The sequence below is a fragment of the Atractosteus spatula genome, chromosome 10, assembly GCF_055471065.1.
Source record: "Atractosteus spatula isolate fAtrSpa1 chromosome 10, fAtrSpa1.hap1, whole genome shotgun sequence".
Lineage (NCBI taxonomy): Eukaryota > Metazoa > Chordata > Actinopteri > Semionotiformes > Lepisosteidae > Atractosteus > Atractosteus spatula.
Window position 1 is genome coordinate 27,289,197 of NC_142715.1, and position 25,322 is coordinate 27,314,518.

The 25,322-nt window shown below is 42.3% G+C and overlaps 5 non-coding genes across 5 annotated transcripts; 3 read left to right on the forward strand and 2 right to left on the reverse strand.

Annotated features, from left to right (window-relative positions):
* Positions 1 to 777: 777 nt before the first annotated feature.
* Positions 778 to 859, reverse strand: trnal-aag (transfer RNA leucine (anticodon AAG)). Its single transcript has one exon. It is a non-coding gene; the product is annotated as a tRNA-Leu (tRNA).
* A 2,499-nt stretch (positions 860 to 3,358) lies between these two features.
* On the forward strand, positions 3,359 to 3,432 carry trnat-agu (transfer RNA threonine (anticodon AGU)). The gene has a single exon. It is a non-coding gene; the product is annotated as a tRNA-Thr (tRNA).
* Positions 3,433 to 4,443: 1,011 nt separating this feature from the next.
* trnal-aag (transfer RNA leucine (anticodon AAG)) lies at positions 4,444 to 4,525 on the reverse strand. The gene has a single exon. It is a non-coding gene; the product is annotated as a tRNA-Leu (tRNA).
* A 1,679-nt stretch (positions 4,526 to 6,204) lies between these two features.
* Positions 6,205 to 6,278, forward strand: trnat-agu (transfer RNA threonine (anticodon AGU)). The gene has a single exon. It is a non-coding gene; the product is annotated as a tRNA-Thr (tRNA).
* A 5,621-nt stretch (positions 6,279 to 11,899) lies between these two features.
* trnat-agu (transfer RNA threonine (anticodon AGU)) lies at positions 11,900 to 11,973 on the forward strand. Its single transcript has one exon. It is a non-coding gene; the product is annotated as a tRNA-Thr (tRNA).
* The last annotated feature ends 13,349 nt before the right edge of the window (positions 11,974 to 25,322 follow it).

A 25,322-nucleotide genomic window follows, 5' to 3' on the forward strand; every position in this document is an offset into this window, starting at 1 on the left:
GAGGCGCCTGTGGCTCTGCAGTGTAATCAGTTCGCGAGTTCGGCGGTTAGCTGAAAGAGTAGTAAATGCAGCTCGCCCCAGCCCGTCCTTATTCTTTTAAAGAGGATAAAAAATTAACTTCGCCGCCATTACTACCAGCTTTAAAAGACTGCCATGGGCACGGGAAAGAACACACTACAGATGACTTTTCTGGAACCGAAGCAGAGATTCCTTTACGAACCAACTGATAAAGCTCAGCCAGTGAATACTGTTAACAGAATGTGAAAGCACGATCAACTTTGTAACTGCAACCACAGGAAAAACAGCAAGAAGCAGGCTCCATTCCACATTTAAATCTGTCGTACAAGGCATGCTTCTTGAACGCATGAAGTAAATCCCACGATCGCTTTTGAACTTGGACAAAGTACTTCCAAAGGAGCGCTATGCGCAAAGATTTAACAAGCTCAACCCCCGCCAACGATTCGGTGTGAAGAAGCAGAACATTCAAGTTTCACAGACAGAAGCGGCACGCCAGCACAGCCAACATTAAAACGGAGGGCACACTACGATTTGCATTGACACAAAAGTGATCTGGGCAGACGTCGTTCCCTGCATAACGCAAAAAGTGGGAAAGCGCTTTTGGGTTGAGAGGACGCAAGAAGGTTTTTGTTTTGTGCCTTGATGTCAAGCTGAGAAAGTATCTTTAAACACTTTGCTTAGTTTCTCGAGAGACTGCCAAAAAGCAGTTCCCTCCCTTCCGTCTGAAGTCGGCTGAAAGGGGGTTGCGACAGAAGCACCTGGCAGCGGTGGGATTCGAACCCACGCCCCCGAAGAGACTGGAGCCTTAATCCAGCGCCTTAGACCGCTCGGCCACGCTACCCGCTGTGTGCTCTCTCTTTGTCTCATTACTTGCTCGGAGGAGGTCGGGTGGGTTTTGCTCTTGTCGCCCGACTTAGTGGCGTTATGACCGTGGAACCGACTGCACCTGCTTTTTCTGAGATGCTTCCCCTCTCATGGCGAGATCTCGACTTCTTTAACACCTCTGGATAAAGATCTTCTGTGGAGCAGGTTTCAGACCTCTGCGTACAGCACCCTTGATGTCATTTTATTTTTACAGCAGCCGCATCCGGAAAGTTGTGTCTTTTACGTTTTATTTGAACAACAAAACTACATACAATACAAACAAGAGCACATATAACGTATCAAGAAAATCATCAGGGGCACATGCTATAATACAATTACACTTTATGAAAAACGATTACACGAGGTAAATAAAGATAAGGTCCGCGCAGCTTGTTCTTACATTTCGAAAGAGTCCGTAAATACCCCTTTACGTCTATTTTGAACTGTTCAAACGTAGGACTCTTCCCAGACCATTTCACTTTATACCACATTCCTAAACGAGGATGCATCTCCTGTTTTAGAACTATTTTGGCTGTGTGGCTTATACAACACACCCACAGTATTCTAATGGTGGACTGCAGATCTGTGCTATAGTTCAGTCGAATTCGAAGGATCCAGCAATCGTACTGGATTTGACTGGGATTCTGAAATGTCTCTTGCAAAAGTACAGCTTGCGAAAGATGAAACACAAATCTTGCTTATCAGTGAAGAAGAGGTACTCCCAGCAGGCCAGCTAATACCAGCAGTTTTTTTTTTCACTCTAACCCAGAGAATGGAGAAAAGCGAGGCGCCTGTGGCTCTGCAGTGTAATCAGTTCGCGAGTTCGGCGGTTAGCTGAAAGAGTAGTAAATGCAGCACGCCCCAGCCCGTCCTTATTCTTTTAAAGAGGATAAAAAACTGCACCTGCTTTTTCTGAGATGCTTCCCCTCTCATGGCGAGATCTCGACTTCTTTAACACCTCTGGATAAAGATCTTCTGTGGAGCAGGTTTCAGACCTCTGCGTACAGCACCCTTGATGTCATTTTATTTTTACAGCAGCCGCATCCGGAAAGTTGTGTCTTTTACGTTTTATTTGAACAACAAAACTACATACAATACAAACAAGAGCACATATAACGTATCAAGAAAATCATCAGGGGCACATGCTGTAATACAATTACACTTTATGAAAAACGATTACACGAGGTAAATAAAGATAAGGTCCGCGCAGCTTGTTCTTACATTTCGAAAGAGTCCGTAAATACCCCTTTACGTCTATTTTGAACTGTTCAAACGTAGGACTCTTCCCAGACCATTTCACTTTATACCACATTCCTAAACGAGGATGCATCTCCTGTTTTAGAACTATTTTGGCTGTGTGGCTTATACAACACACCCACAGTATTCTAATGGTGGACTGCAGATCTGTGCTATAGTTCAGTCGAATTCGAAGGATCCAGCAATCGTACTGGATTTGACTGGGATTCTGAAATGTCTCTTGCAAAAGTATTCGGGTTTGCTTGAACCTTTGATAAAAAAAGTGATCTGATCTGAAACTACCCAGCTTACAATCTCTGAGGTAGTTGTCACTAAACTCGGACGTGATGTGGCACACATGTGCCGTGTGCCTTTACTTTTGTAAAAAACTGGTATCGGGAAAAGTTTCTTAATATTTCTTTTGATTAGCATGCAAGAAAATGTGATCATTACCTATGGAATTTCCCGCCAGCGTGGAGCTTGAATTCACAATCTTGAGATTCAGTGTTCAAGAGTCACAGAAGAGGTCGGCCTGGTCTTCAGTTTGCCAACGATAAGCTCCGGCAGTGCTCCTCTGTAAAGCAGATTGTTCGGATCGGTTATGTGGGACGCCACTTCGATACTAAGATCGTTTGCAGCACACGCATGGTTTCCCCCCTTCACGCAAAAAACATAGACGAAGGAAGCTCTCTTGTCTTGGGCTGCTGTCTCCCGGATTTAAAGCGCTCTGGGTGCCAGCTAAGTCTCTAACAAGCACACTATAAAGACAGGAATTACACTTTGCTCACGTCACGCATGGAATGGCGAGGCTACTTGTTCCAATATTATCTAGTCACACCTCATATGGTGCCGATTCCTGGTTTTCATTTAAGAAAGAGCACTGCAAACACCGTAAACAGTGCAAAACGTGTGATGAAAGAAGTCTTTCCCCCCCTTTGTCTAAAGCAGAACACAGCGGAGTCATGCCGAGGGTTGTGAGATCAAGATTTCAGTGGAGCACTGTCGTCTACGTCTTTAGCTACATGAGTTGGACATCCTCTTGTACACGGAAAGCAGATTGAGATCCTCTGACATGAAAAGTGCCAGATAAAAGCCATTTCTCATCCTTTCTCTTAGTGGTGGAGCTATCGCATGTAAATGAGGCAACTTGCAAGGCGAGCAGGCTCGGTGCACACCGAACGCAGATGTCTCAGAGCAGTTGAGACGTGTCCAAGTGGCTGTCAAAGGACAGCACTTTGCCGGCGCCGTGGCTTAGTTGGCTAAAGCGCCTGTCTAGTAAACAGGAGATCCTGGGTCCGATTCCCAGCGGTGCCTTTCTTCCTGTCTTACTGTACAGAATTTATCCTTACGGGCAAATCCCATGCCTTTTAATTCAGGTGAATGCAAGTGTTCGTTTCCTTTCTGGAACAACTTGTTTTGAAAGAAATCTATACAGCTTGCGAAAGATGAAACACAAATCTTGCTTATCAGTGAAGAAGAGGTACTCCCAGCAGGCCAGCTAATACCAGCAGTTTTTTTTTCACTCTAACCCAGAGAATGGAGAAAAGCGAGGCGCCTGTGGCTCTGCAGTGTAATCAGTTCGCGAGTTCGGCGGTTAGCTGAAAGAGTAGTAAATGCAGCTCGCCCCAGCCCGTCCTTATTCTTTTAAAGAGGATAAAAAATTAACTTCGCCGCCATTACTACCAGCTTTAAAAGACTGCCATGGGCACGGGAAAGAACACACTACAGATGACTTTTCTGGAACCGAAGCAGAGATTCCTTTACGAACCAACTGATAAAGCTCAGCCAGTGAATACTGTTAACAGAATGTGAAAGCACGATCAACTTTGTAACTGCAACCACAGGAAAAACAGCAAGAAGCAGGCTCCATTCCACATTTAAATCTGTCGTACAAGGCATGCTTCTTGAAAGCATGAAGTAAATCCCACGATCGCTTTTGAACTTGGACAAAGTACTTCCAAAGGAGCGCTATGCGCAAAGATTTAACAAGCTCAACCCCCGCCAACGATTCGGTGTGAAGAAGCAGAACATTCAAGTTTCACAGACAGAAGCGGCACGCCAGCACAGCCAACATTAAAACGGAGGGCACACTACGATTTGCATTGACACAAAAGTGATCTGGGCAGACGTCGTTCCCTGCATAACGCAAAAAGTGGGAAAGCGCTTTTGGGTTGAGAGGACGCAAGAAGGTTTTTGTTTTGTGCCTTGATGTCAAGCTGAGAAAGTATCTTTAAACACTTTGCTTAGTTTCTCGAGAGACTGCCAAAAAGCAGTTCCCTCCCTTCCGTCTGAAGTCGGCTGAAAGGGGGTTGCGACAGAAGCACCTGGCAGCGGTGGGATTCGAACCCACGCCCCCGAAGAGACTGGAGCCTTAATCCAGCGCCTTAGACCGCTCGGCCACGCTACCCGCTGTGCGCTCTCTCTTTGTCTCATTACTTGCTCGGAGGAGGTCGGGTGGGTTTTGCTCTTGTCGCCCGACTTAGTGGCGTTATGACCGTGGAACCGACTGCACCTGTTTTTTCTGAGATGCTTCCCCTCTCATGGCGAGATCTCGACTTCTTTAACACCTCTGGATAAAGATCTTCTGTGGAGCAGGTTTCAGACCTCTGCGTACAGCACCCTTGATGTCATTTTATTTTTACAGCAGCCGCATCCGGAAAGTTGTGTCTTTTACGTTTTATTTGAACAACAAAACTACATACAATACAAACAAGAGCACATATAACGTATCAAGAAAATCATCAGGGGCACATGCTATAATACAATTACACTTTATGAAAAACGATTACACGAGGTAAATAAAGATAAGGTCCGCGCAGCTTGTTCTTACATTTCGAAAGAGTCCGTAAATACCCCTTTACGTCTATTTTGAACTGTTCAAACGTAGGACTCTTCCCAGACCATTTCACTTTATACCACATTCCTAAACGAGGATGCATCTCCTGTTTTAGAACTATTTTGGCTGTGTGGCTTATACAACACACCCACAGTATTCTAATGGTGGACTGCAGATCTGTGCTATAGTTCAGTCGAATTCGAAGGATCCAGCAATCGTACTGGATTTGACTGGGATTCTGAAATGTCTCTTGCAAAAGTATTCGGGTTTGCTTGAACCTTTGATAAAAAAAAGTGATCTGATCTGAAACTACCCAGCTTACAATCTCTGAGGTAGTTGTCACTAAACTCGGACGTGATGTGGCACACATGTGCCGTGTGCCTTTACTTTTGTAAAAAACTGGTATCGGGAAAAGTTTCTTAATATTTCTTTTGATTAGCATGCAAGAAAATGTGATCATTACCTATGGAATTTCCCGCCAGCGTGGAGCTTGAATTCACAATCTTGAGATTCAGTGTTCAAGAGTCACAGAAGAGGTCGGCCTGGTCTTCAGTTTGCCAACGATAAGCTCCGGCAGTGCTCCTCTGTAAAGCAGATTGTTCGGATCGGTTATGTGGGACGCCACTTCGATACTAAGATCGTTTGCAGCACACGCATGGTTTCCCCCCTTCACGCAAAAAACATAGACGAAGGAAGCTCTCTTGTCTTGGGCTGCTGTCTCCCGGATTTAAAGCGCTCTGGGTGCCAGCTAAGTCTCTAACAAGCACACTATAAAGACAGGAATTACACTTTGCTCACGTCACGCATGGAATGGCGAGGCTACTTGTTCCAATATTATCTAGTCACACCTCATATGGTGCCGATTCCTGGTTTTCATTTAAGAAAGAGCACTGCAAACACCGTAAACAGTGCAAAACGTGTGATGAAAGAAGTCTTTCCCCCCCTTTGTCTAAAGCAGAACACAGCGGAGTCATGCCGAGGGTTGTGAGATCAAGATTTCAGTGGAGCACTGTCGTCTACGTCTTTAGCTACATGAGTTGGACATCCTCTTGTACACGGAAAGCAGATTGAGATCCTCTGACATGAAAAGTGCCAGATAAAAGCCATTTCTCATCCTTTCTCTTAGTGGTGGAGCTATCGCATGTAAATGAGGCAACTTGCAAGGCGAGCAGGCTCGGTGCACACCGAACGCAGATGTCTCAGAGCAGTTGAGACGTGTCCAAGTGGCTGTCAAAGGACAGCACTTTGCCGGCGCCGTGGCTTAGTTGGCTAAAGCGCCTGTCTAGTAAACAGGAGATCCTGGGTCCGATTCCCAGCGGTGCCTTTCTTCCTGTCTTACTGTACAGAATTTATCCTTACGGGCAAATCCCATGCCTTTTAATTCAGGTGAATGCAAGTGTTCGTTTCCTTTCTGGAACAACTTGTTTTGAAAGAAATCTATACAGCTTGCGAAAGATGAAACACAAATCTTGCTTATCAGTGAAGAAGAGGTACTCCCAGCAGGCCAGCTAATACCAGCAGTTTTTTTTTCACTCTAACCCAGAGAATGGAGAAAAGCGAGGCGCCTGTGGCTCTGCAGTGTAATCAGTTCGCGAGTTCGGCGGTTAGCTGAAAGAGTAGTAAATGCAGCTCACCCCAGCCCGTCCTTATTCTTTTAAAGAGGTTAAAAAATTAACTTCGCCGCCATTACTACCGGCTTTAAAAGACTGCCATGGGCACGGGAAAGAACACACTACAGATGACTTTTCTGGAACCGAAGCAGAGATTCCTTTACGAACCAACTGATAAAGCTCAGCCAGTGAATACTGTTAACAGTATTAACAGAAAGCACGATCAACTTTGTAACTGCAACCACAGGAAAAACAGCAAGAAGCAGGCTCCATTCCCCATTTAAATCTGTCGTACAAGGCATGCCTCTTGAACGCATGAAGTAAATCCCACGATCGCTTTTGAACTTGGACAAAATACTTCCAAAGGAGCGCTATGCGCAAAGATTTAACAAGCTCAACCCCCGCCAACGATTCGGTGTGAAGAAGCAGAACATTCAAGTTTCACAGACAGAAGCGGCACGCCAGCACAGCCAACATTAAAACGGAGGGCACACTACGATTTGCATTGACACAAAAGTGATCTGGGCAGACGTCGTTCCCTGCATAACGCAAAAAGTGGGAAAGGCTTTTGGGTTGAGAGGACGCAAGAAGGTTTTTGTTTTGTGCCTTGATGTCAAGCTGAGAAAGTATCTTTAAACATGTTGCTTAGTTTCTCGAGAGACTGCCGAAAAGCAGTTCCCTCCCTTTCGTCTGAAGTCAGCTGAAAGGGGGTCGCGACAGAAGCACCTGGCAGCGGTGGGATTCGAACCCACGCCCCCAAAGAGACCGGTGCCTTAATCCAGCGCCTTAGACCGCTTGGCCACGCTACCCGCTGTGCGCGCTCTCTTTGTCTCATTACTTGCTCGGAGGAGGTCGGGTGGGTTTTGCTCTTGTCGCCCGACTTAGTGGCGTTATGACCGTGGAACCGACTGCACCTGCTTTTTCTGAGATGCTTCCCCTCTCATGGCGAGATCTCGACTTCTTTAACACCTCTGGATAAAGATCTTCTGTGGAGCAGGTTTCAGACCTCTGCGTACAGCACCCTTGATGTCATTTTATTTTTACAGCAGCCGCATCCGGAAAGTTGTGTCTTTTACGTTTTATTTGAACAACAAAACTACATATAATACAAACAAGAGCACATATAACGTATCAAGAAAATCATCAGGGGCACATGCTATAATACAATTACACTTTATGAAAAACGATTACACGAGGTAAATAAAGATAAGGTCCGCGCAGCTTGTTCTTACATTTCGAAAGAGTCCGTAAATACCCCTTTACGTCTATTTTGAACTGTTCAAACGTAGGACTCTTCCCAGACCATTTCACTTTATACCACATTCCTAAACGAGGATGCATCTCCTGTTTTAGAACTATTTTGGCTGTGTGGCTTATACAACACACCCACAGTATTCTAATGGTGGACTGCAGATCTGTGCTATAGTTCAGTCGAATTCGAAGGATCCAGCAATCGTACTGGATTTGACTGGGATTCTGAAATGTCTCCTGCAAAAGTATTCGGGTTTGCTTGAACCTTTGATAAAAAAAGTGATCTGATCTGAAACTGCCCAGCTTACAATCTCTGAGGTAGTTGTCACTAAACTCGGACGTGATGTGGCACACATGTGCCGTGTGCCTTTACTTTTGTAAAAAACTGGTATCGGGAAAAGTTTCTTAATATTTCTTTTGATTAGCATGCAAGAAAATGCGATCATTACCTATGGAATTTCCCGCCAGCGTGGAGCTTGAATTCAGAACCTTGAGATTCAGTGTTCAACAGTCACAGAAGAGGTCGGCCTGGTCTTCAGTTTGCCAACGATAAGCTCCGGCAGTGCTCCTCTGTAAAGCAGATTGTTCGGATCGGTTATGTGGGACGCCACTTCGATACTAAGATCGTTTGCAGCACACGCATGGTTTCCCCCCTTCACGCAAAAAACATAGACGAAGGAAGCTCTCTTGTCTTGGGCTGCTGTCTCCCGGATTTAAACCGCTCTGGGTGCCAGCTAAGTCTCTAACAAGCACACTATAAAGACAGGAATTACACTTTGCTCACGTCACGCATGGAATGGCGAGGCTACTTGTTCCAATTTTATCTAGTCACACCTCATATGGTGCCGATTCCTGGTTTTCATTGAAGAAAGAGCACTGCAAACACCGTAAACAGTGCAAAACGTGTGATGAAAGAAGTCTTTCCCCCCCTTTGTCTAAAGCAGAACACAGCGGAGTCATGCCGAGGGTTGTGAGATCAAGATTTCAGTGGAGCACTGTCGTCTACGTCTTTAGCTACATGAGTTGGACATCCTCTTGTACACGGAAAGCAGATTGAGATCCTCTGACATGAAAAGTGCCAGATAAAAGCCATTTCTCATCCTTTCTCTTAGTGGTGGAGCTATCGCATGTAAATGAGGCAACTTGCAAGGCGAGCAGGCTCGGTGCACACCGAACGCAGATGTCTCAGAGCAGTTGAGACGTGTCCAAGTGGCTGTCAAAGGACGGCACTTTGCCGGCGCCGTGGCTTAGTTATCTAAAGCGCCTGTCTAGTAAACAGGAGATCCTGGGTCCGATTCCCAGCGGTGCCTTTCTTCCTGTCTTACTGTACAGAATTTATCCTTACGGGCAAATCCCATCCCTTTTAATTCAGGTGAATGCAAGTGTTCGTTTCCTTTCTGGAACAACTTGTTTTGAAAGAAATCTATACAGCTTGCGAAAGATGAAACACAAATCTTGCTTATCAGTGAAGAAGAGGTACTCCCAGCAGGCCAGCTAATACCAGCAGTGTTTTTTTTTCACTCTAACCCAGAGAATGGAGAAAAGCGAGGCGCCTGTGGCTCTGCAGTGTAATCAGTTCGCGAGTTCGGCGGTTAGCTGAAAGAGTAGTAAATGCAGCTCGCCCCAGCCCGTCCTTATTCTTTTAATGAGGATAAAAAATTAACTTCGCCGCCATTACTACCAGCTTTAAAAGACTGCCATGGGCACGGGAAAGAACACACTACAGATGACTTTTCTGGAACCGAAGCAGAGATTCCTTTACGAACCAACTGATAAAGCTCAGCCAGTGAATACTGTTAACAGAATGTGAAAGCACGATCAACTTTGTAACTGCAACCACAGGAAAAACAGCAAGAAGCAGGATCCATTCCCCATTTAAATCTGTCGTGCAAGGCATGCTTCTTGAACGCATGAAGTAAATCCCACGATCGCTTTTGAACTTGGACAAAGTACTTCCAAAGGAGCGCTATGCGCAAAGATTTAACAAGCTCAACCCCCGCCAACGATTCGGTGTGAAGAAGCAGAACATTCAAGTTTCACAGACAGAAGCGGCACGCCAGCACAGCCAACATTAAAACGGAGGGCACACTACGATTTGCATTGACACAAAAGTGATCTGGGCAGACGTCGTTCCCTGCATAACGCAAAAAGTGGGAAAGCGCTTTTGGGTTGAGAGGACGCAAGAAGGTTTTTGTTTTGTGCCTTGATGTCAAGCTGAGAAAGTATCTTTAAACACTTTGCTTAGTTTCTCGAGAGACTGCCAAAAAGCAGTTCCCTCCCTTTCGTCTGAAGTCAGCTGAAAGGGGGTCGCGACAGAAGCACCTGGCAGCGGTGGGATTCGAACCCACGCCCCCAAAGAGACCGGTGCCTTAATCCAGCGCCTTAGACCGCTTGGCCACGCTACCCGCTGTGCGCGCTCTCTTTGTCTCATTACTTGCTCGGAGGAGGTCGGGTGGGTTTTGCTCTTGTCGCCCGACTTAGTGGCGTTATGACCGTGGAACCGACTGCACCTGCTTTTTCTGAGATGCTTCCCCTCTCATGGTGAGATCTCGACTTCTTTAACACCTCTGGATAAAGATCTTCTGTGGAGCAGGTTTCAGACCTCTGCGTACAGCACCCTTGATGTCATTTTATTTTTACAGCAGCCGCATCCGGAAAGTTGTGTCTTTTACGTTTTATTTGAACAACAAAACTACATACAATACAAACAAGAGCACATATAACGTATCAAGAAAATCATCAGGGGCACATGCTATAATACAATTACACTTTATGAAAAACGATTACACGAGGTAAATAAAGATAAGGTCCGCGCAGCTTGTTCTTACATTTCGAAAGAGTCCGTAAATACCCCTTTACGTCTATTTTGAACTGTTCAAACGTAGGACTCTTCCCAGACCATTTCACTTTATACCACATTCCTAAACGAGGATGCATCTCCTGTTTTAGAACTATTTTGGCTGTGTGGCTTATACAACACACCCACAGTATTCTAATGGTGGACTGCAGATCTGTGCTATAGTTCAGTCGAATTCGAAGGATCCAGCAATCGTACTGGATTTGACTGGGATTCTGAAATGTCTCTTGCAAAAGTATTCGGGTTTGCTTGAACCTTTGATAAAAAAAAGTGATCTGATCTGAAACTACCCAGCTTACAATCTCTGAGGTAGTTGTCACTAAACTCGGACGTGATGTGGCACACATGTGCCGTGTGCCTTTACTTTTGTAAAAAACTGGTATCGGGAAAAGTTTCTTAATATTTCTTTTGATTAGCATGCAAGAAAATGTGATCATTACCAATGGAATTTCCCGCCAGCGTGGAGCTTGAATTCACAACCTTGAGATTCAGTGTTCAAGAGTCACAGAAGAGGTCGGCCTGGTCTTCAGTTTGCCAACGATAAGCTCCGGCAGTGCTCCTCTGTAAAGCAGATTGTTCGGATCGGTTATGTGGGACGCCACTTCGATACTAAGATCGTTTGCAGCACACGCATGGTTTCCCCCCTTCACGCAAAAAACATAGACGAAGGAAGCTCTCTTGTCTTGGGCTGCTGTCTCCCGGATTTAAAGCGCTCTGGGTGCCAGCTAAGTCTCTAACAAGCACACTATAAAGACAGGAATTACACTTTGCTCACGTCACGCATGGAATGGCGAGGCTACTTGTTCCAATATTATCTATTCACACCTCATATGGTGCCGATTCCTGGTTTTCATTTAAGAAAGAGCACTGCAAACACCGTAAACAGTGCAAAACGTGTGATGAAAGAAGACTTTTCCCCCCTTTGTCTAAAGCAGAACACAGCGGAGTCATGCCGAGGGTTGTGAGATCAAGATTTCAGTGGAGCACTGTCGTCTACGTCTTTAGCTACATGAGTTGGACATCCTCTTGTACACGGAAAGCAGATTGAGATCCTCTGACATGAAAAGTGCCAGATAAAAGCCATTTCTCATCCTTTCTCTTAGTGGTGGAGCTATCGCATGTAAATGAGGCAACTTGCAAGGCGAGCAGTCTCGGTGCACACCGAACGCAGATGTCTCAGAGCAGTTGAGACGTGTCCAAGTGGCTGTCAAAGGACAGCACTTTGCCGGCGCCGTGGCTTAGTTGGCTAAAGCGCCTGTCTAGTAAACAGGAGATCCTGGGTCCGATTCCCAGCGGTGCCTTTCTTCCTGTCTTACTGTACAGAATTTATCCTTACGGGCAAATTCCATGCCTTTTAATTCAGGTGAATGCAAGTGCTCGTTTCCTTTCTGGAACAACTTGTTTTGAAAGAAATCTATACAGCTTGCGAAAGATGAAAGACAAATCTTGCTTATCAGTGAAGTGAATTGTACGAGAAACAGGAGGAATCTTTTCTCTCCTATGGAGCATGAGCTGAATCATGAATGAGACATTTCGTGTGTTTGTGCATATGTCAACGCATGACCTACATCGTAAAACTAAAACTAAATTAAAAACTAACATTAAGTTTTCAGAGACATTTATTTATATACAAACAAGAGATAGACAAAGCAGTAGTTCTACATTAACTTGTCCTGCACTGATCAGACTAATTGAAATGGTCTGATTCAGAGCCTGTGCAGCTCGTGCTAATACAACATTTTCCTTTGATTTCCTTTGAGGGTGGAGTTGTCTTTAAAATCTGGATTAAATAAAAAGGAGTGACATCAGTGTAAAACAGCTTTCCTTCTTGGGGAACAACGGTTGTGTTCCATATTTCTAATTATTTTGGTTTCAAGATAGCAATTTAGTATGTAACATAAAAGCCAACTGGATAAAGCTGTTACACGTCATTTACAATGGTCTTTCAACTAATAGCCCGTGCAGGGATCAAACCCCAGCTGTTGGTACGAGTTGCGTAAGGCTCTGCAACATGCATGTGAGAAACTAACCTCTGCTTCTTCATTATATACACAGTGATCTATATATGCGGGCTTACTGCCCCCTACGGGCTCTGTATTTGATTGCGGTACAAGACTGGCCGTGGAGAAATGAAGTGAAGAGGGTGTGTTCATTAAAAGGCTCATAGCATCCCTGGATGGTCTCAAACCACCACCCTTTTGGTTAACAGCCGAGCCACAAAGACTCATGTACAGCTTAACACTTCTCGGTCTCGGTGTAAGTGATACACTCCGTAAAATTTCTGGAGAATCATTTGTTTTTAAAGGAAAATCGCCAACAGCAGCAGAGATCTATTGGAGTTTTTTCATTCTATATTGCAATTTCTGAAGGGTAACCTGTGAAAATAAGAATTTTGACGAGAAGGGATGGACATATAAGGTCAGTAGGCTTGGGGAATTGGACCTTATGGTGAAGGCTGCGGGCTCGGCATCAGCAGAACCTGATCAATATCGGTTGACTCCGATATACTTTGACAACTTAACTTCTGGATTTAGAGACATTTACCTTAGTGTCGGTATACTAAGATGTTTTGGTAACGAGGAAGGAGGGACAAAGCAAATTGGCAGAATGTGTGCTATTTTGTTGAGTACAAGTCCTCACATGCCAGAGGGTCAATATTAAAAAAAAAGTAACTGTATAATCTCTTGTACTTCACGATTTAATGGTGTCTGTCACATTGTATCTCACACCTCAGTGTCAGAATTGTGAGACGAGTTTGTAATCAGGAGGGAGGGCCATAGCAATTCAGCAGAAATTGCATTCACCTTTTCCCAATGCATTCTCACATGCCATTTTCTCACATGCCATGCTCAGAGGGTCATATTTTTAAAATGGTATCATAAAATGTCCTGAAGTTCAGGATTTTGACAGTCTGTTGTATTGTGTCTCACACCTTGATGTCAGAAATATGAGACGATTTTAAAATCAGGAGGGAGGGCCCTAGCAATATAGCAAACATTGCATTTATCATTTGACAATGTATTCTCTCATGCCATGTTCAGAAGGTTGTATTTAAAAAACGGTACAGTACAATGTCCTGAAGTTCAGGATTTTGATAGTCTTTTCCAGTGTCTCTCACACATCTGTGTCAGAATTTTTAGACATTTTTATAACCAGGAGGTAGGTTCGATCACCCTCTGCTCATCCTCAGTTAACCATATAGTCTCATATGCCATGTTATAAATGTCCCATTTAAAACTGCTATATTAAAATTTCTTGTAAAATGCAAGAGTTTGAGACTTTTTATGATCAGAAGGCAAGGTCCTGGAAAATATGCAGAAAGTGCCAGTGAATTTACGTTTTGCCTTTGTCTTATTTACTACTGGTATAACATGCCAGTTTGTTTTATTGTGAGTTGTGTTTCTGAAATGTGTTTCATACAAAAATGCAATTTGGACAGTCTCTACTTACATATTCCCCTTTACTGAGGAAATGTACAGTAATACATCCGGATAAGTATTTTTAAAAATGACTGTAGAGAGCCATCTACAGGCGAAAGACGACATAACATCACAGCAGCAGCATTTAAGATGGAACGAAAAACGCAAAGCAGCAGCTGGCAAATAAGAAGCCAACTTCAGCCTCGTTAATGCAATAGCATTAGGTGAGGTGGAAAAATATTTATTGCTCTGAATCTTAACATTTTTATAGGAGGTGTTCTAGGACTTCTTGCCTCAGAAAAAAAAAAACTGCCAGTACATCACTTATTTCTACTCCATCAATAGCAGCAGTGTTATCAGTACTGAGCCCTAAATGTAGGTCCTATCATCATATAAAAAGTCGAAAGTATCGACTGCATTCAACTGATAAAATGTATCTTCTATGAGAGTTATATCTTTATCCAAAATACATCGGAAACAAATTTGCACGTTTTTTGGGGGGGATCCTGAAGACTGAGACTCAAAACTTTTTTTTTTCCTTCTTTCCAGGAGGAAGGATTATTCAGATGCAAACATTGTCCCAAAATCAATGTACTCTCCATTGATATTCAAATTCTCAAATTCTTCATCTGAACGTCGATATTGAAATATGATATCGTACAAATTGTGGTTTTCTTTTTAAAGCAAATTTTATGCTTTAAATTAAATAAATTGTATTTATTATGAATGTGCCGGAATTTTTTCAGTACTTTAGAGGGTTCTGCCATTTTAGATGTTATGCTGTTCCTGTCTGATTTATCAAATGTGTCATTTAAATCTCCAGTCATTTCTATATCAGTCTGAAGGCCTTGCAGTAAAGATTGCAATTCATCCAAAAATGCCAATTTTCCCACTGGTGATACATACAAGGAAATGAATGTATATTTTCCCCCCAAATCAACAAATTTAAGATCAAATACCTCCCTCATCTGCAGGTGGAGATAATAATGTCAGAATAAATACAGGTTTAAAAGTCAGGAGCATTGATAGTCCTATTTTAAAATGACACTAAAATGCTCACAATATATTAAAAAGCTCTGTAAAATGCAAAAATAATAAAAAAAATATTAAAACAAGGTAAAAAGAAATAATACACAGTTATAAAGCTCAGGAATTATCAATATAAAGTTACAATGGGTTGATTGTGTTTCATGTGATTTAAAAAATAAAATGTTTGCAAAAAATCCACTTACAATATGCTAAAAATGGCAAGAATACTTAACCTTTTACTACCAGTGACATATTTAGCCAATGTCCACCTGGAATTTCCTCCCCCTTAAACATTTGTTATATCTCTGCAGCAGAACATAGCAGGAGCCTGGTTCAGGTCTTAAATTGAAGCTAACCCCCTTGGCTTTGAGTGTGAATAGTCAAATTTCTTATATTTCTTAATGTGTCCACTCAGCAGACAAACATATGAAAAAAAAACACAAAAAAAAACAGCTGGCGAACATTTTTTTTTGGTCTTCAGAGGTCAGAGTTTTCAACTATATGCATGTCAAGGGCCTGGGAATGATTTGAAAACCTTGTTCTAGGTGGCTACTAGCTTGGATAAAAATTTGGGACAAATGGATCAATTAGAAAAAATTCTACATCATGTTTTGTGAAGACTGGACCTGGAATTGAATTTCACGCCTATAATAAAAAATCATAAAAATATAGAAAATAATAAGAATAAAAACCATTGCAATTGCTATAAAAACCTTAAGACACTGCTAGAGAGCCTTTACCTGCTGTTATGCAATGAAAAAAAAACTCAGAGTTGCCTTCTGGTGTGAAAAAAAGGAGCACTGATAAGAAACTGATAAAAACCTGATTGATTATCCCTTCTGAGTCAATGATTGACAGCTAAAAATGCAGCCTGAAGCTTCTAGAGGAAGTCTCACCCCCTAAGGGCTCTGAATGGCTGAAAATACAAAGAATGACAGCGGTTTTTACCAATCAATTTCTGGCGCTCGTTCTTCAAACATTTACTACGTAATCAGTAACGTTTACTAGTCTCTAGCTCTTGAGATAAACTAGTCTGGGTTATTTTGGATATATATCATGCTCCAGAATAAGGTAAAAACATGGGATATATATATGCTGGTTTTTGCCTTTGCGGTTTTGTTGGTAAAAATGTATGATGTTGACATGCTGGGCCGGCCAGGTGATCGGGTGTTTTTATTGGGATTCTGCTAGTTCATTAATTTATTGGTTTATTGCATAATAGTGTCATGTCTGTGGAAACAAAATTTATGATTTTGTTGTGGTGATATTTGAGAATACGTGCATGTGAGAAAATTTGTGGAGCGGTTTCAAACAAACGTTGTTTATCTCGCGTTTATCTTAAAAATAATAAGTGTCATCTGGGGAGACAGGAGTGGTCCTCGGTGACCGCGATCCGGACTAAGTTAACAGGTGTGTAATTTAAAAAAAAACAAGTTAAAAATAAATGCTAAATGGGTTTAATATTCAGGAATGTAATTGGTCAGATGCTTACAATAAGTGATGCTGGTGTTTCGTGTGATTTAGCGAATTCAAAAAAATATTGTAGCGTTGCAGGTTCTTTTCAGAACTAAAGAACAGTGGAGACGCGATTAACCAGCCAAAACACTGACTTTATTTGACAATCACACCAAAACCAAACACAGGATCTACACACACATGAGGAGACTGACGGAACACGTACACATATTTAGGGTGGTAATTACCTAACAACACACTACACTTTTACAGGACTACACAGGGCACTCGAATTACTAGGACATTATTTACACAGGTAGGGTCAGCCGCTGGTCATCGTGCTGACCCTCATACTCTCCCCGGCTACCACTCCCAGCATGCCCCGCGGTACTACGAGCGCCTAGGGGCGCTTCCTCCTCACCACCAGGCGAGGGCGTTACAATATTCATTTTAAAAACGGCAAGAGCTCGTATGAAAAAAAAGTCCGTAAGTATCTTTGTTACAACAGCCGCGCCAGAACTATTCAGATACTGTACATCAGAAAAGTACCTGAACTTGACTGGTTTATATTCAGTTATGTGCATTGGGAACGAAAGGGAGACTTAGATGGATTTTATTAGGGGTTTAGTAATCAGAAAATTTATTTTTACACGTTTATGCCTACGAGCAGAAATAACTTCCTGCTTTCAGCGCTTTTTTTGTTTCTGCTTGTAACCTCTAACAGAGACTGCTTGTAACTGACTCACAGAAACACCCCGGAGTTTCTGTGTTTCTGGGATTTAAGAGGGATGTATGCAGCGGTGTTATGAGTCTGGAAGGAGGAGACGCGCATTCCGTACGGGGAGCGTAGAGCAATGAGCCGCACCTGCTGCGCGCTGAGTCCTGTCCTATATAACCGCTGAGCACGGACACACAGAGTCTCCAGCCAGTGTTGGAGATTTATGATTTCAATGTTTTTTTTTTCCTTTTGAGCAGAAGATGGATTTCTTCCTCTAGTTAAAGTTATTGGAGTTGTGGTTACTGTGCTAGACCGTCGGGAATAAAGATAAGAGTGCTTTCTTGATACTTCACAAGAGTATACATAATTCACGAGCTGTATTAAAAAAAATGAACTGGAAGAAAAGCAATAGGGCTGGAGTTTATAGACTGTGATGCAAATACGAGAGTAGGAGAGGAGGGGACTAGTTCAGGAGCACAACCGGCCCTCTCCTGCCCATTCTCCCACCAGGGTCTGTTGTAACCCAGTGTGAAATTCAGCTCCTTGCAGTTCAGCTTTTGATCACTCAGCTGCTTTGCCCTGGGAATATGGGGCAAATAAAGGAGATACCAACCAGACAAGAGGGAGAGTTTTTATTCCCAAGGGATGACTTGTTTTACAACAGCAGACAACTTAAAGAAAAAAAAAACCTCTGTCCTGCTGCTCCAGGTTGGTTCCACTGGGAACAAGTGTGGCCAGGAGCTCATGAACAGTAATTAGGGGTTGTTTCCACAAGGGGGGCTGGAGTAAGTTAGATGTCAAGGGCAATAAAACTCATTAGACCTAATTGACCAGTTAAAGTGAGTTGTTCTGCTTTCTGCACAGAAACCAGTGCTCTCTTCTCAATGTGTGGGTGAGTCTGTCAGTGATATAACAGCTAGGCAGGACTGCCACTGTGGTCTATTTCATCACCTGTGACCCCATCTTCCAAAGACAACAGTCCAATCTAGCATAGAGTGTCCCGGACTGATAGTGACTGACAAATAGTGACCCCTTAATGGAGGAAACTTTAGCTTTTGTAGGTAATTATACCACTTGACAATGTTACAGGTGTTGGGGGGGGGGAACCCCTAGTGATCCCACAGTCTCACATAGACAATGGCCAGTCTACACAAACCTCCAGTCAACACAGCCCTGACCCCTGTTATGTCACCCAGGTCTACACTGTGAGACAATGATTATTTAGGAAAATTGTAAGGAATGCATTCCAAAGCAGTTAATGGAAGTATGGAATTAAAATAGTCAAGTCTTGATGAATAGAGTATATTATCTATTTATTATACCTTTACATTGTGACAAAAACAAATTTCAAGTCCATTATGAGCACACACAGCATATTAAAGATGGGTCTCTGCACTGTAAAGGAATCTCAGTAACTTTAGCTAATAAACCTGAAATGTCATTTCTTTTACTGCTTGTTCTTTAAGGTCCTAACTCATTGACATTATGTAGATTAAAATAAGACTATTCACAAAGAAAAAGCATTTATCACAAATGTATCATGCCAAATAAACTCTAGTAATCAAGAGCAATTAAGAAAAGGAAACAAAACCATCTTTTGAGGATGCCAGATAGAAATGTAAACACACACTCAAACGTGGGGCCAATCTTACCAGAAATCAATTAACCCACCAATGATCTTGGACTGATGTCTGAAAACCAGAGCAAACAGTACAATATTAAGGTACTAAAGCTATTAGTAGAACAGATCTAGCTTCTCAACATAATACTTATGTCTGAACTTCATTGAATAGTGACACTTCAATCTTTCATATTCAATATTTTTCACAAAATCAACAGCTGAGAACAGACCGCCATATACCTTTATCCAGTGGTTTTCAGAGCAGAGACATCCATGTGGGCAAGAGTTCTTTTCCTGAGGTCCACTGCACGTCAGCTAGCCACGTTCTGGCTGGGTCGTGTGTACTCCTGGGAACGTCGCCTGTAATGAATATTGGGGACTTTGTACAAATTAATAACGTGAGCATATTAATATGATTTGTGTTGAAGCCAAACATAGACAATCACTGTTAAAACTTGAATTCAACCTCCAGTGTCTGCTTTTGAAATGCTGATCATCACCCGTCTTCTGGCTTCTAGATGCACGTGTTAATGGATATTTCTTGTCTTCTTTTTTTTTCCCCCCATATGCTCTTCTCTGTATCATTAAGTACTTCTGGGTCATTTCATGTACCTCGTGGCATCTTGGCTGGTGGTGAATGGCAGACAGCTGCTCTAAAAATAACATGCCTATTAATATGATGTTGAAGACAAAACCAAAACAATACAACTTTGTTTTGCACTTTACAATTTATCACAAGCTTGTCATATTTACAGTCATCAACTGATTTAGGCTGCTGTTCCTGTGAAAAATGTCCTTTGTTTAAGAAAGATTCAATTTAAAATCTTTAGGTTTTAAATATAAACCACTGGCAATATGGTAATCACTTTTACAACTTTTAAGAAGTTGCAAGATAGCTCTACAACTATGTTGTCCTTAACCTATTCAGAAACTACCACTAATATTGTAAGAAACTGTTCTCTAGACTCTAGATCTTGTGGGCTCTGTTCTCGATGAATTGGAAAGGTGTCGTTCATGAAGTCCAGTACTCTGTCGATCTCTCTCTTACCAAGAGACTACCCATCTAACGCTGCAGGAAACTCCAGTGCCTGGTCTGGGAATGCCGTGCTATTCAGATTCTGTCAATAAATTTCAAGAATGGTTCACCTTTTTGTTTACACTGTGGCATTTCTTTGCAGTAACAATTGAGTGGGATAGTTATCTGCCTTCTGTACTCTTCTGAAAATCATGTATCTTTTTAGCAGTCCCATATCCCTTCCTTATATCCTTGCTGATGAGAATGAGAAATGCTATTTTCAAGACATTAACACGAATATAATTTTTACATTAATTCCAAGGTACAAGAAAATGAATATCTTCAAAATATGCACTTTAATATACTTACTTAGTTTCTTTTTTGGAAATGGTCAGTGAACCAACCACTCCAGAGCTTGTCCTTCACCTTGAAATTATTTCCTGGAAATGCTGTAATCACAGAGGAGCTCTTCTCCCCTCAACAATGTCCCTTTTTGTCACAGACAGAATTATGACAGGCTGTTCATTGATTATAAATGACTTTCTTACAGCCCTTACATTGTCTTTTCTCTTTGATGGATTTATCCATCTTCCGATTTGCCTCCTTATCAGGGAGGCAGGCTCAGTGTTTTTCACGAGCATCAATGCACAGTTTTTGTGCAGGTTCATCTGAAAAGAAAAGACATCTCATGTCTCCCTCTGTCATCTGTGAGCTTCAGCAGTTGTCTTTGTGATGACCTTGCCGTTGTAATCACACACCACCTCTCCCTTCTGGAAACACCTGGAAGTCACAAACTTCTTCCCCTTCACAGGATCGTCAGTGATGCTCAGGCCTTCCCAGATTTGATACTTTATCAACTTTTTAATTTGCATGCCATTTGGTGGCAGTCCTGTGTTGGGCTTCCACTTCTCAAGCACTTCAGACACTGTTGATACATTGGCTGACCAGTCCATCTTCTGCGTCTCCTTTCACAGCTGCTGACCTGGGCAGTACAGCGCTGTTTAGTGAAGTAAAGATGAAACGGCTGATAAAACACAAATAAAATGCAATTAAGGTACATTCCATATTTTCTTAAATACCGTACATGATTGGAGCTATGCAGGTGGAGGTCTTTTGTTCGGTATTAACATGGATTTTAATTGGCTTCTATGAAAATTGGCCATGGTGTGAGTGAGTCCTGTGATGGACTGGTGTCACATTATGGGTGATACAGTACTTTGCATCCACTGCTTGCCAGGATGGTTCCAGTTCTACCACAACCCTGAATTGAGTGGATGGGTATATCAATGTAGCCATCAACTTGCATGTTCCTCTTCTTCACTCAATGCAAGGGAAGCCAGCTGTTGTTTGAGGTTTTGTGCTCTTTAATAGGAATTATGACCATTTTTGTGCCCACTTGTTGAAACAACACTTTCTTTGCACCCATTCCTCAACCTGTAATAGCGAGAAAATAAAAATGAATACATCAAACTGTAAAAATCCCATATATGTAATTTCTTACTTTTGTTGTATGAAGTATTCTTACTGTCATGTTCTTTACCACCCCTGGGTGCTACAGGTGCTTCAGCTGGAGAAAGACCTGCAGGTAATACAGTACAAGAAGCTGCTCAGGCAAGGTGATGTCTTGCCCAGTCTGTGCAACACATCTCTCTTTGCAACACTTTGCAACACCTTCCAGCAATCCTTCGTACTTGGTTCTGGACTCTGCAACTGTCTATATCTGTGGGAGAAATTAATACTCATCAACTTTTTTTGTATTCAGATTAAAAGTACAACTGAAAGAAGTTTTAAAATGAAAATGACCTATTTTTAGTAATCTCTTGGCAACATTCTTACTGTTCTTCTTCTGAATATCCTTTAGGATACTTTGGAAGTTGATGATGAGGTTAGCCAGGCTGGGATCCTCTACTTTCACACTGATATCATTTAGGATGTAGCCCGGAAAATGGTTTATGTTCTTAATATAATTAGCAATGATTTGGTGAGATAGTCCAGTGGTCTTCATTTGGTTACAATAATTGTTGTTTTGGATAGGCCCTTTACAAAGTTTAAGGAAGATGCAGATGGATCCATAAAAACAGGAATCTGGAAACATTTTCTACCTGACAAATGTAGAGTCACTATGTTTATGGCTGAGATTTCACATGGGTGAATTTTAAGCTAAGGAGTAAAAACATGTGCTATGGAAATATCACTGCTCAATTTTAAATGACTTTAAAAATAAATACCTCCTGAGAGCAATCTGCCACTCCAAGATCCTTGGTAAGGTCCTGTTTAAACCCAGCCAGGTGAGGAGCATCCAGGGAGTGCGTTCTGTCCAGTCCAGCCTGGGTCACCGTCTTCCTGAGAGCCTGCTGATGGCTTTTAAGAACTGGGAGGACAGTAGGAATACAAAATACACATTTAAACATTTTTACTTCTAAGACAAACTAGAATACAAGTATAAAACAAAAGATACATTTGGAAAAAAATAGAAAGTTCTCCAGAACTCACATCTTCCCTTTCCTCTTCCACTTCAGTCTCTGGCATCTCTTCCTCCTGGACAGCAGCCTCTTGCTCAGGGCATCTGGATCGCTGGTATATCATTTTAACATACCCTTACATAAAGGTAAAGGTTAGAAATGAAACAGAAGAAGCCTTATAAATTATAGATATCTTACCTTGCTGATGTGTCTTCAGGATTCCACATAAAACAGTCCATGGACTCCGCCAGTCTCACATTCTCACCACACATGCAATCCCCGACCTGCCCATTCCTCAGGTGATTCAACAAGTCCTTCCTGGCCTGGAGAAGGAACTTGCTGATCTCCTCTGCTGAGGCTCATTTCATACACACCCTCTTTAGGTGAAGAGGAAACTGGTCAAATGTCTTCAGGCAGGTCTTGCACACCAGAGGAATCCTCATGGGTCTCTTTTGAAAATAAATAACTTTTGTGTAAAGGAACAAGTCAAGACTGTTTCAGTTTCTTAACCGAGCCTTAATTTTCTCTCCAATAGCTTCACCATATTGTTTATTGTATTTTTATCAGAATTATACCTTGCTCTAAATTAATGACTTTATAAAACAACTTAACTCTTACTTGGTCTTGTTCGCAGTCTTTCCAGTAGAAGTCGTTGTAGAATTTAAAAACTGCTGTGATAATTTGATCTGCCCGAGTGTCCTTCCCTAACCCAGTATTGATAGCTTGTGTACTGTAGGGTCCAAAGGTGGTGTTCTGCAATTTCCTCCCATAATGTTTCTTTGATCAGTTGGAAGCAAGTGTGAAAGCTTCCTCCCAGTGGGGAAGCTCAAGATCCTCTAGTTGTATGACAGATTTTGCTCTTCGAGGATCTGCAGTGTGGTGTGAAGCCAATTTTTGGCATTGCTTACCAGCTTCAAATATGTGAGTTTGGGTGGCTTGGCAGGTTTTATGAGTTCCTCGGTCTTCCGTCGTAGGCTGGCGGGTGCTCGGTTCTCCCGTCCAATAAAACTGCTGTGTTTTGTAAATGGTGGACTGTTTGGATCATTTTGTAGATGATCCTGGTTCCTTGTTGGAAGGTATCCTGTCTGTTTGACATGTTTGTTGTGTAGGCAGTGTGGAGGGTGACCGTACGGTTGCGTGCGTTGTCAACTCTGGATTGATCCATACTTACCATTTAAATGCCTAAAGCTTCGTTGACACCGTTAGGTTTCCACTGTTAGGCAGCTTTACCTCTGTAGAATCTGTGGCTCCATAGGAAGACAATCTTGCCTTTCTGTGTGTTGCTATGTTTCTGCCTGGGTCTTCTTCAGGCATTGTTCTGGGACACTGTGTCCATGCTGGCCTGTTTTTATCCTGTTTTGTAAGGGGCAGTGTGTTGTAGTTCCTCCTAGGGGGCTAGTTTGTATCCTATGGTCTGTGTTCCTTCTGTACGTTTCTGTATGAGTAGGTGCAGTTTCAGTTGGTGAATGGGTTTCTGCTTTCCCTGGTGGGGATTATGCATGGACCATTAACATCTCAATAGGCAATCAGGGTCTTTTGTTTTCCTCCCTAGTAGGACTGTGCAAGCTGTGCGAGTTTCCATAGCTGATTGGTTTCAGTTATTCTTCTGTTTGTTGCGTGTTAGTATGGTGAAGAGTTCCAGTCCCTGTAGGATCTGGCTAGTTAGGAGAGGGGAACAAAGCTCCTTCTCCCAGATTTTATCCGAGAGGGGACCATCTGGGACAAGGAGAGCACTCTCCTTCCAACGACTAAAACCCTCCCGGTTTTTCTGATGTTCAGGTCTTGTGTAAAGATAGTAATAAGTCTTTTGATCCACTCCCTTTCCTTTTTCTTTCTTTCTATCTCTGTCCAGTTGGGGTTGCTTTCCAGTCCCGTGGTTCCTGATGTACCTGTGTTGTGTCAGCTGGGTTCGGATGGAGTTACCCGTTCCCCCCACATAGGTCACCCCGCACTTTTTGCACTGGATGCTGTAGATGGCGTTATTGATGTTTTCTGAGAGTGCCCTTTGCAACTGGAAGATTTCTTTAGTTTCTTTGTTTTGGATCATTGTTTTCTGTTATGAAATGTTTGGCTCTTGGTGTATATGATCTGTTTTGTACAGGTTTTAGCTTGCTTTGGACTAATTAATGCTGAAGGTTTTTGTTTTTTTCTGTGTGCAGATATGATTTTGTGCTCCCTTAGTATGTTTGTGTTTTCTAATATCATGGTTTTTGGTTGGTTTTTATGCTGAGTTGAGAATATGATGTGTTGAGGGGTATTTTTCTGTCATCTGGAGTTTTTCTATTTAGAAATGTTTTTGCCACATTTTTGAGGAAACTTTGTGTGTATCTTCTCTGGCATAAAGCTGGGAAGAGTGTGTATTTGGCTTCCTCAAAGTCTTGTTGTTGTGTACAGATTTTGTGAAAGTGTAGGAGTTGTTATTTTACCAGTCCTTTTATAGTATGTTTTGGGTGGAAGCTATCCTTCTGCAGTAAGCCGTGTGAATATGTCTTTGAAAAATACCTTGATGTCCAGTTTGTCTGTGTTGTTGAAGGAAGAAACCTTGTATGTGGTGGTGTCTAGGAAATCAGGCTACCATGCTTGGTGTATTTGAGTTTAATGGACCTGTGGTGTGTGTTGAGGGTGTAAATGATTTCTTGTAAGGCTTGATATGTGCTGCCTATATGTTTATTTTTTATATCTTTGCCCTGGGATGGACTGGTGTCCTTTCCAGGGTGTAGCCTCCCATGTGTCTATTTCTTGCCACGTTTTAAAGTGGAGTTACAATCTTACTATTTTTACAGTTTTAAATTGACATTTACAAATGTATATTGAAGCAGCTACCCACCTGAACTAAACTATGTCAGCATGTGTAGTCTGCAAAGGAACAAGTAATAGGTTTATTCCATACTGAAAAGAGAAGAGAGAAAACTCAATGTTTCGGCTGTGAAG